This window comes from Macrotis lagotis, chromosome 1 (assembly GCF_037893015.1).
Source record: "Macrotis lagotis isolate mMagLag1 chromosome 1, bilby.v1.9.chrom.fasta, whole genome shotgun sequence".
NCBI lineage: Eukaryota > Metazoa > Chordata > Mammalia > Peramelemorphia > Peramelidae > Macrotis > Macrotis lagotis.
In genome coordinates, this window is record NC_133658.1 from 547,517,057 (window position 1) to 547,525,998 (window position 8,942).

Here is an 8,942-nt window from a genome sequence, read left to right on the forward strand (position 1 = left end):
GTCTATTATTATCTTAGTAGTCTCATACTATGTATGTACCATAACCAACCTATTGCCTATGAGAAACAAGGAAGATAATGTATTTACAGCCATTGTTACAAGTTTATAATATATTTTTCCAGCTTGTTTTATATGTATATTATATAACATTCAAAAAGAATTTTTTTTCCTGAGAAAAGGATACAAAATGCAAAACCCACAATTTTGGTAACTGAAAATTGACAATTATTTTGCAGTACTTTATCATATTGAGAGTATTGTCTTTCTTGGACTTTTAGTTAGCTACTGAATGAATACATTGGGTTTTAGTTGGGATTTTACATAGCTTGCATTTTAATTCTTTGGTTCTTTGGCTGTTTCTATTAACCTACAGCATTATTTTAATGAATGTTACAATACCAAAACCAAAACAAAACAAAGAATTATAAGGTAAAGAGAAAAACTTGGAAATATGATGAAATGAAGATATATGTAGGAAATTCAGTTTGATCCAGAAAAGAGAGGAGATATATTGGATGATTACTATCAGAGACAGGTGGACCAAAGGAGAGCTTCTTGAGGATTGGAGGAAATATGTTTGTTTATAGGCAATAGAGATTGAAGATTAGTGAGAAAGTAGGATGTTGATCACTTGTGCATATAGAGGGGTTTACCTCAACAAGGAGAAGGGCCACTTCCTCTTGTGAGTCAGAGTGAAGGTGGAGGGGTTGGAAGAGGTCAACTGAGTGATATGAGATGAAGAGAAGGGGAGAAGAGGGAACTCTTGGTAAATGACTTTAATCTTTATTGATTGATTGATTGATTGATTGATTTTTGATTAATTAGGCTTCTCTTTTATTTCACTTATTAAACCTCGGCTTGTCTGAGGACAAGACCAATCCCCACGGGGTCCTCAGTCCCTTCCAGACAAAGAACGAAACTTTGCAGGTGCCGCGTGGCCTCGTAGTCTTGTTTACACTTCTTCTTCCTCCTCCTCTTCCTTGTCCTCATTGTCATCGTCCTTGTCAGAGCTGAAGTGCCGTAGGGCAGGCTGTAGACGTGGATCACCTGCTTGTTGGGGTCCTTGAGGATCAGGTATTTGCCCTCCTTCTAGCTTCATGCAGATGTCGATCACCCAGCACGGGATGCCCCAGGTGTTCTCCACGCTCAAGTTAATCTGGCTGGCAAACTCGTTGGGCTTGAACTGCTGGGTGCCCAGGATGACGTGATGAGCTGAGTCTTTGACGTGGTAGCGGGACACGTAACCAAGCTTGAGGTACTCGGATCCGGCCAATAAGACACAGCAGGTCCAACGCGCCAGCTTGTAGCTGTTGTTCTTCAGCTCCATGGCAATAACCGCCGCCTGCTGAGAGTCCAGCTTCTGACGCCAGTCCACACCATTGCAGTGCCTGGAATTTCACTCATTGAGGGTCTTGATGTTGATGAAGGAGACCTCTCCACTGGCCCTCATCATGACTCCATCATGCTCACAGCCGACAATGAGGTCGATGTCATCACCAAGCTTCCACCTCCAGTACCGGTAGGCCAACGGAGGCAATTTCATTCTTGTCCATATCCTCCTCCACAAAGGGATTTGTGTTGGGAAACTTGTGTCTTTCCTTTCCCATTCTTACGACTGCTGGGCGAAGTTGTAGGTGGCTTCCATGGCAAGATTCTGGGGCAAGCTGAAGGAGTTGCCCTCATCCTGAGGGGGCTCGTTGGCAGTTTCACTCAAAATCCAACTTGTCCCTTTTGTTAAAAAAGAGCTTGGACCCGACCCTCTGGACAACAGTATCCCAGGAATAGACAGAGCGGGTACAGCTCATCAGTGTAGCCAGGATGGCGTCTGTAGCAAACATATTGCCCTGAGTCTTTGCCAGCTTGCGGATGATGGAATCATCTGTCGTGGTGACAGTGTGGAAAATGCGCTTAATGCTCCGCAGAGGCTTCTCGTTCCTTGTGGTGATCCGGTCAAAGGCTTTGTCGTAATATTCCAGGGCCCCATAGCACTCGATGTCCTGTGGCTCTGACACCTCCAAGTAACACATCTTCATTAACTGAGGAAAAACCATTTCTTCCTTCACTTCCCAGTCACTCTGAACCTCAACTGAAGAATCCCGGGGTTTCTGGGACTTTTGGTCCCATTTCTGCCTGACTCCAAACTGCTACTGGAACTTTTTTTTGCAGGCATATGCGGTCTCTCTCTTTCTGCTTGGCGCTCTTGGGCAAGGTCTGCAGGTTGAACTGCAACATGTTGCGAAGGTCCTTATCCCTGCGAAGGTTCCACTGGGCAAATCTCATTTTATTCCTCTGGTATGCTGTCTTCTGGGTCCGGACTGTGTCAGCTAGTTGGAAGCTGGTCTCCTTCTCCTCATGGAAATAAACATATTGACTCCCACCACCAAACTGGGAGGAATAGTTATTCATATACCTCTTATCCTGGTAGGTGGCCCCTGTCCAGTCTGCACAACCTTTCCCAGCCGATCTCCTTTACTGAAATGTTGCTAGGGCATGTCCTGGAATTGTTCGGGGACTGCACAGGGACCCCAGCCCGAGGGGTTGTCCTGGATCACAGGAGTCACGAACTTTGCCATCTTCTAAATCCTGCTCAGGCAATGGCCTGTCCTGATGGAGACTGATGGTTCCGGACGCAGTGCCAGAGCTGCCAACCACTGTCCTGTGGCCGACCAGGAAGCATGACTTTATTAAAGCAAGGTTCTTAACTGAAAGGGTGGAGGAATGGGGAGAGAATTGGTGATGAAAAGGCTTAGAAAAACCACTTTTTTGTTTGTGAGTAGGATAATGAATCAATTAAGGAAAGGAAAAAGGACTGCTTTGCTTCAGTGAGGGTCTAGTTGAATCATAGTAACATAAATGTAAAGTAGACTCAACAAGGTTTTTGATTTTTCTCAAGCTTCATTTAACAGTTTATGAATAGGATCGATGACATCAGATGGTGGGATTAATATAAAGCTGAGGCTTATCAGGTTATGATTAGCAATAGCATAAGAGTGAAAGTGACTTGAGAGAAGATAACTGTAGAATGAAAATATTTCACCAAAGGGACAAGATGATGAGAGAAGGAAGGTGTAACTAGTGCAATGGTGATGACCTGGGAAAGAACCATGGAGCTGATGGATTGGAAATCATGGTGAACACAGAATAGAATTTGAGATTGCAAGGCAGAATAACAATGGGTTTTGATCAGATGATAGAATGTCAGAGCTCATGAATATGGATATGGAACATTTATGGGTGACAGCGAGACCAAGAGTAGGGTCATCTCCATGTACAGCTCAGAGGAGGTGAAGTAGGTCATGCTGTAGGGAAATGAATAAATTGAGGAATTAATATTTTAGGGTATTTGAAGGGGGTATAAAGAAGTCCTACTAGAGTTTAGGAGAAAAGAGGTGTTATGAGACAGGCACTAAATTCTTTGAAGAAAGGATAAGAGTACAATGGAAGTCAAGAGATAATAGATACCAGAATCTTAATTGGGCATTGAATATGGGTTGGGTGAACTTCAAAAGAGATTATTAAATGATGGTGGTAGAGAGAAAGCCTAGGAGTGGCAATGGGAAGCAGGGAGTGCTATGGGTGAAGGCAAGCTCAAGATTATGATCATCATTGTTTGTAATTCAGTTCAGGTAAAGTAAGTCATGGGAAATGAGTTTCCCTTTTCATTCTTGATATTTGGATCAGGAAAAACTTTATAGAAACTGATACTGTCCCAAATCAGCATGAGTTGCCTTGAGAGATAGTAGATTCCACTTTCTTGAAGTAGAAGTTGGTTGTTGGGTATGTTATAGATTAGATACCTTCAATTATGACTCAATAATATGGTTATCAAGGTCTCATCTGACTCTTAAGTTCTGGGATTCTATGAAATCTCTAGATTTAAATGAATTTTATATCTTGGAGCCCTGAAAATTTTTTAGATATAACTATTGATCCATTCTTATAATCCTAAAGAAAATGTGAATAACAAAGAGGTGCCCCCCCAAAAGAAAAAAGCTGGAGGTTAATGTCTTGCTTCTCAAAAACGAGGGAAATGTAATTTAAAAAAAACTGTAGAAGAGGTATATGCCTGGATTGTTAAAGAGATGATTTGTTTTCTTCAGTGGACAGGGATGAGAAAGAGTTAAAAAAAATTTTTTAAGTGAAAAAAAATGATCTGTTATGTAACAGAAGACAGTTTGAGTTCATTGATACCAATTCTTGCTGAATTAATCTTTTTCCTTTTCTTTCCTTTTCCTTTCCCTACCTTTCCATTTTCTTATTTTCTATTTCTTTTCCATTGATAGAGAATGCATATAAAGCATTGTTAGGAGCTGTTAGGAGTACCAAATAAATAAAGGTTGTTAGGAGGACCAAATAAATAAAGTGCCTTGTACAGCTAACATTTCAAATCTCACATTTCTCTTGAGCATATAGTAGGTGCTTAATAAATGCTTTTTCTCTGTTCTTTTCTTCAGTTTTCTTGGACATGGATACCATTTAAAGAAAATTATATAATTTAGTATATCTGGATTTCAACAAATTTTCTCTAGATAACCTTGTGGATGAAATGAAGAAATATGGGCTAGATGTTATATACTTAGGCAGTTTTACAACTGGTTGAATAAACATATCCAAAGAGTTAACCAAAATGGAATAATGAGTTAGCACTAGATTTGAAATCAAGAAGATCTGGATTCAAATCCCACCTCAGATAGATATTATTGGAATGACTTGGTTAAGATACTTCTTTGTGCTTCTGGTTCCTTATTTGTAATCTTAAGAAGTTAGTCTTAATGTCTTTTGAGAGTTTCTTCTACTCTAAATGTATAATCTAATCAATTAATAAAAATTTATTAAAGATCTAATTTATATGCCAGGAACTGGGGAGTATTATATATAAATAAAAAGAACTTTATTATCCATACTCTTGAAGAACTTGCATTCCTGTTCTCTAAGTGATGATTAATAGATCTATGTCTCCCTATAGAGAAAGCTTGTCTAGAAGCATGTGATATGACTGTTGAATGTTTTTATCAATGATTCAGATTATGACATTAGAAGACTTGTCAAATTGGCTAATGACACCAAACTGGGAGAAATAACTAGCATGTTAGATAAGCTAGCACTCAAAAAGTTTTGGAGATACTAAAACTGGGAACTGAAAACAACTAGGGGAATAAGTGAAAAATCTTGAGAATGAATAAATTAGGGGCAGGTAGGTGGCGCAGTGGATAAAAGCACTGGCTCTGGAGTCAGGAGTACCTGGGTTCAAATCTGGTCTCAGATACTTACTAATTACCTAGCTGTGTGGCTTTGGGCAAGCCACTTAACCCCATTTGCCTTGCAAAAAAAAAAAACCCTAAAAAAAAAGAAAATGAATAATCTATACAAGATGGCAACGGAAATTTGGAATGTTCAGCTTAGAGAAGAGAAAAGTTTATGATAAGTTAGCCATCTTCAAATATATGGGAATCAGTCAAGGCAGTTTGTCAACAATCATTTATTTACAGCTAACTTTGTGCTAGGTAAATGTGCTAAGTTCACTAGATTTTAGTCTGTTCCAGTTATGTGTCAGACTGTGATAAATGCTATAGATACAAAGGCAAAAACAGCCCTGACCTCAAGGATTTTAACATTCTAATGTAACAAGAGAGAATAAACTTTTTTGGGGTCATTTTAGAGAATAATACTAGTACAATTAGGTGGAAAGAAATTTTTTGGTTAGGGGTTTTAAAAATTAGGTGGATTTTCTCAATTAGTAGATTTTAAATTAAAAATTTATCTTTTTTTCAATGAACTCTACTCCGAAGTTCTTGTTAGGATTATCATGGAGGGTTTCCTGTACTAGTGAGGAGATTAGACTCCTCTCTCAGGTTCTATCTAGCCCCAAGATTTTATAATTCTATACTATTTTGCCTTATAAGGCTTGGAAACAATCTCAAAGGTCATGATCAAAAGAATACTCTAGATCAGTGGAATAGACTGTCTGCCATAGCAGATGAATCCAGAGTCCAGCTATTGGAATTAAAAACTCTCTCTTCAATAAAAAATCTTGGGAAAATTGGAAATTATTAAGGAAAAACCTTGGATTAGACCAATACCTCACACCCTATACCAAGATAAGATCAAAATGGATACAGGATTTAGACATAAAAAAACAATATTATAAGCAAACTAGATGATCAAGAAGTAGTATACCTGTCAGATCTATGGAAAGGGAAGCAGTTTATGACCAAGGAAGAAATGGAGAACATCATTAAAAACAAACTAGATGATTTCAATTACATTAAAAAGCTTTTGCACAGACAAAACCACTGTAACCAAGATCAAAAGAAATGTAGTAAAGTGGGAAACAATCTTTACAACAAATATTTCTTACAAAGGACTTATGTCTAAAATATACACAGAACTGAGTCAAATTTAAAAAAAATTGACAAATCATCAAAGGATATGCAAAGGCAATTTACAGATGAGATCAAAGCAATCCATAGTCATGAAAAATTGCTCTAAAATGCTACTTATTACAGAGATGCAAATTAAAGCATCTCTGAGGTACCACCTCACTCTTCTCAGACTAGCCAGCATGACCAGAAAGGACAATGATCAATGTTGGGAGGGATGCAGGAAATCTGGGACACTAATGCATTCATTGTTGGTGGAGCTGAGAACTCATCCAATCTTTCTGGAAAGCAATTTGGAATTACACCCAAAAGGCAACAAAAATGTGCATACCCTTTGATCCATCAATACCACTACTGGGTCTATGCTCTGAAGAGATTATGAAAAAAGGGTAAAAACATCATTTGTACAAAAATATTCATAGTAGCCCTATTTGTGGTGGCAAAGAATTGGAAATTAAGTAAATGTCTATCAATTGGGGAATGGCTTAACAAACTGTGGTATATGTATGTCATGGAACACTATTGTTCTATTAGAAACTAGGAAGGATCGAAATTCAAGGAAGCCTGGAGGGATTTGCATGGACTGATGTTGAGTGAGATGAGCAGAACCAGAAAAATATTGTCCACCCTAACAGCAACATGGGTGTGATCATCAACCTTGATGAATTTGCTCATTCCATCAGTGTAACAATCAGGGACAATTTTGGCCTTTCTGTGATGGAGAATACCATCTGTATCCATAGAAAGAATTGTGGAGTTTGAACAAAGACCAAAGACTATTACTTTCAATTTAGAGGAAAAAAAAAACCCGTTATCTTATTATGTAATTTTGCTATCTCTTATAACTTTATTTTTCTTCCTTAAGGATATGATTTCTCTCTCATCACATTCAACTTAGATCAATGTATACCATGGAAACAATGTAAAGACTAACAGACTACCTTCTTTGGGGGGTGGGGGGAGGGAAGCAAGAATAGGGGAAAAATTGTAAAACTCAAAATAAATAAAATCTTTCTTAAAAAAAAAAGATAAAAAATATTTCTAAAGTGATTAAGTCATCAGTAAGACCTATATCAGAAGCCTGGTGTTATGGAAAGAGAAATGGATTTGGCTAAATGGAGAACTGCATCCCATTCCCACCACTTACTAATTTTATTGCTTTGGTCAAGTCAAGTCAGTTTTTTGGGTCTTATTTTCAACTGTAAAATGAGGTTGATGTAAAGGATTATCTCAAAGGTCTCTAAGAGATCTAAAATTCTATAACACTGAGAATAGAGTATGAAGGAATTTTATTAAATTTCTCTTTCTTGGATCTCTTGGTTTCTTGCCCCATATATGACAACATTGGACACATGTGAGTATTTGATTTAATTTGTAGAGAGGCTATCTGGGAAGAGAAGTAAATACATTGAATACCAGTCAACAATAGTTTTATTTATTAAACAGAATTGCTCATATCCATATGTTCTTTCTTATGACTGATCAATCAACAAATATTTACTAAATCCTTACTATCTGTCTAAAATATTACATTGTGGGTAATTTAAATTTTTTTTGCAAGGCAATGGGGTTAAGTGACTTGTCCAAGGTCACACAGCTAGGCAATTATTAATTGTCTGAGGCCGAATTTGAACTCAGGTACTCCTGATTCCAGGGCCTGTGCTCTATCCACTGCGCCACTTAGCTACCCTCTATTGTGGGTAATTTAGAGAAACATAAACTGTGCTAAATCCAAAAGTACTTTAGAAATCATCTAGGCCAGGAGTTCTTAATCCTTTTTCAGTGTCCTGAATTCTTTTGGTAGTCTGGTGAAACTACAAATCCTTTCTCAAAATTAATTCCTTTCTGGAAAAATTCACCACTGAAGGAAAAAAAAAAACTAAATTTCAATTGGGGTAAGTGAAAATAAACTAATTTTTTTTTTCCATTCGAGTTAATGAACCCTCTGAAATCTATAGACTCCTTTAGAAATATGTGGACCTCAGGTTAAGATTTTCTGATCTACTCTAGTTTCACTCATTTTATAGATTAGTAAATGGAGATCTAGAGAAATAAACTGACTCCCTTATAGTCATACAATTAACTAATGGCAGAGCCAGAATCAGATTCCAGTTCTCCTGACCGAAATTTTAGTGGTCCTTTTACACCACATAACTAGTTTTGACTACTGAATGGCCTCCTAGAAGATATATATGGTGTTGTCTAATTATTAAAATAGGTTATTTTTCATGGGACATAGATAAATATTTGATTAAGAGGAACACTCAAATTTCTGTCTTTGTGGGAAGCCAGAGAGTTGAAGTTGTGTTTCTTCCTTTGCCTATCTCTAAGAGATATGTTGGGCCATATTTTGTATGTCTTCATTATAATACCTCAGATATCTATAAACCTAGGGGTACAATAGATTCACAATAAAAGACAATATCCCTTATAATTTTCAAGAGGAATGTCAAGAACATTATCACCAGTTCCATCAAACACTGTGACACAAAGACCATTATGATTATGAGCAAAATCATTTATCCATGCAAAATAGTAAATAGAACTTGAGGAGGTTGTCCT

General features: G+C 37.6%; 1 pseudogene; it reads right to left on the reverse strand.

Annotated features, from left to right (window-relative positions):
* Positions 1-266: 266 nt before the first annotated feature.
* Positions 267-2,587, reverse strand: LOC141507066 (eukaryotic translation initiation factor 3 subunit D pseudogene; annotated as a pseudogene).
* Positions 2,588-8,942: the final 6,355 nt, after the last annotated feature.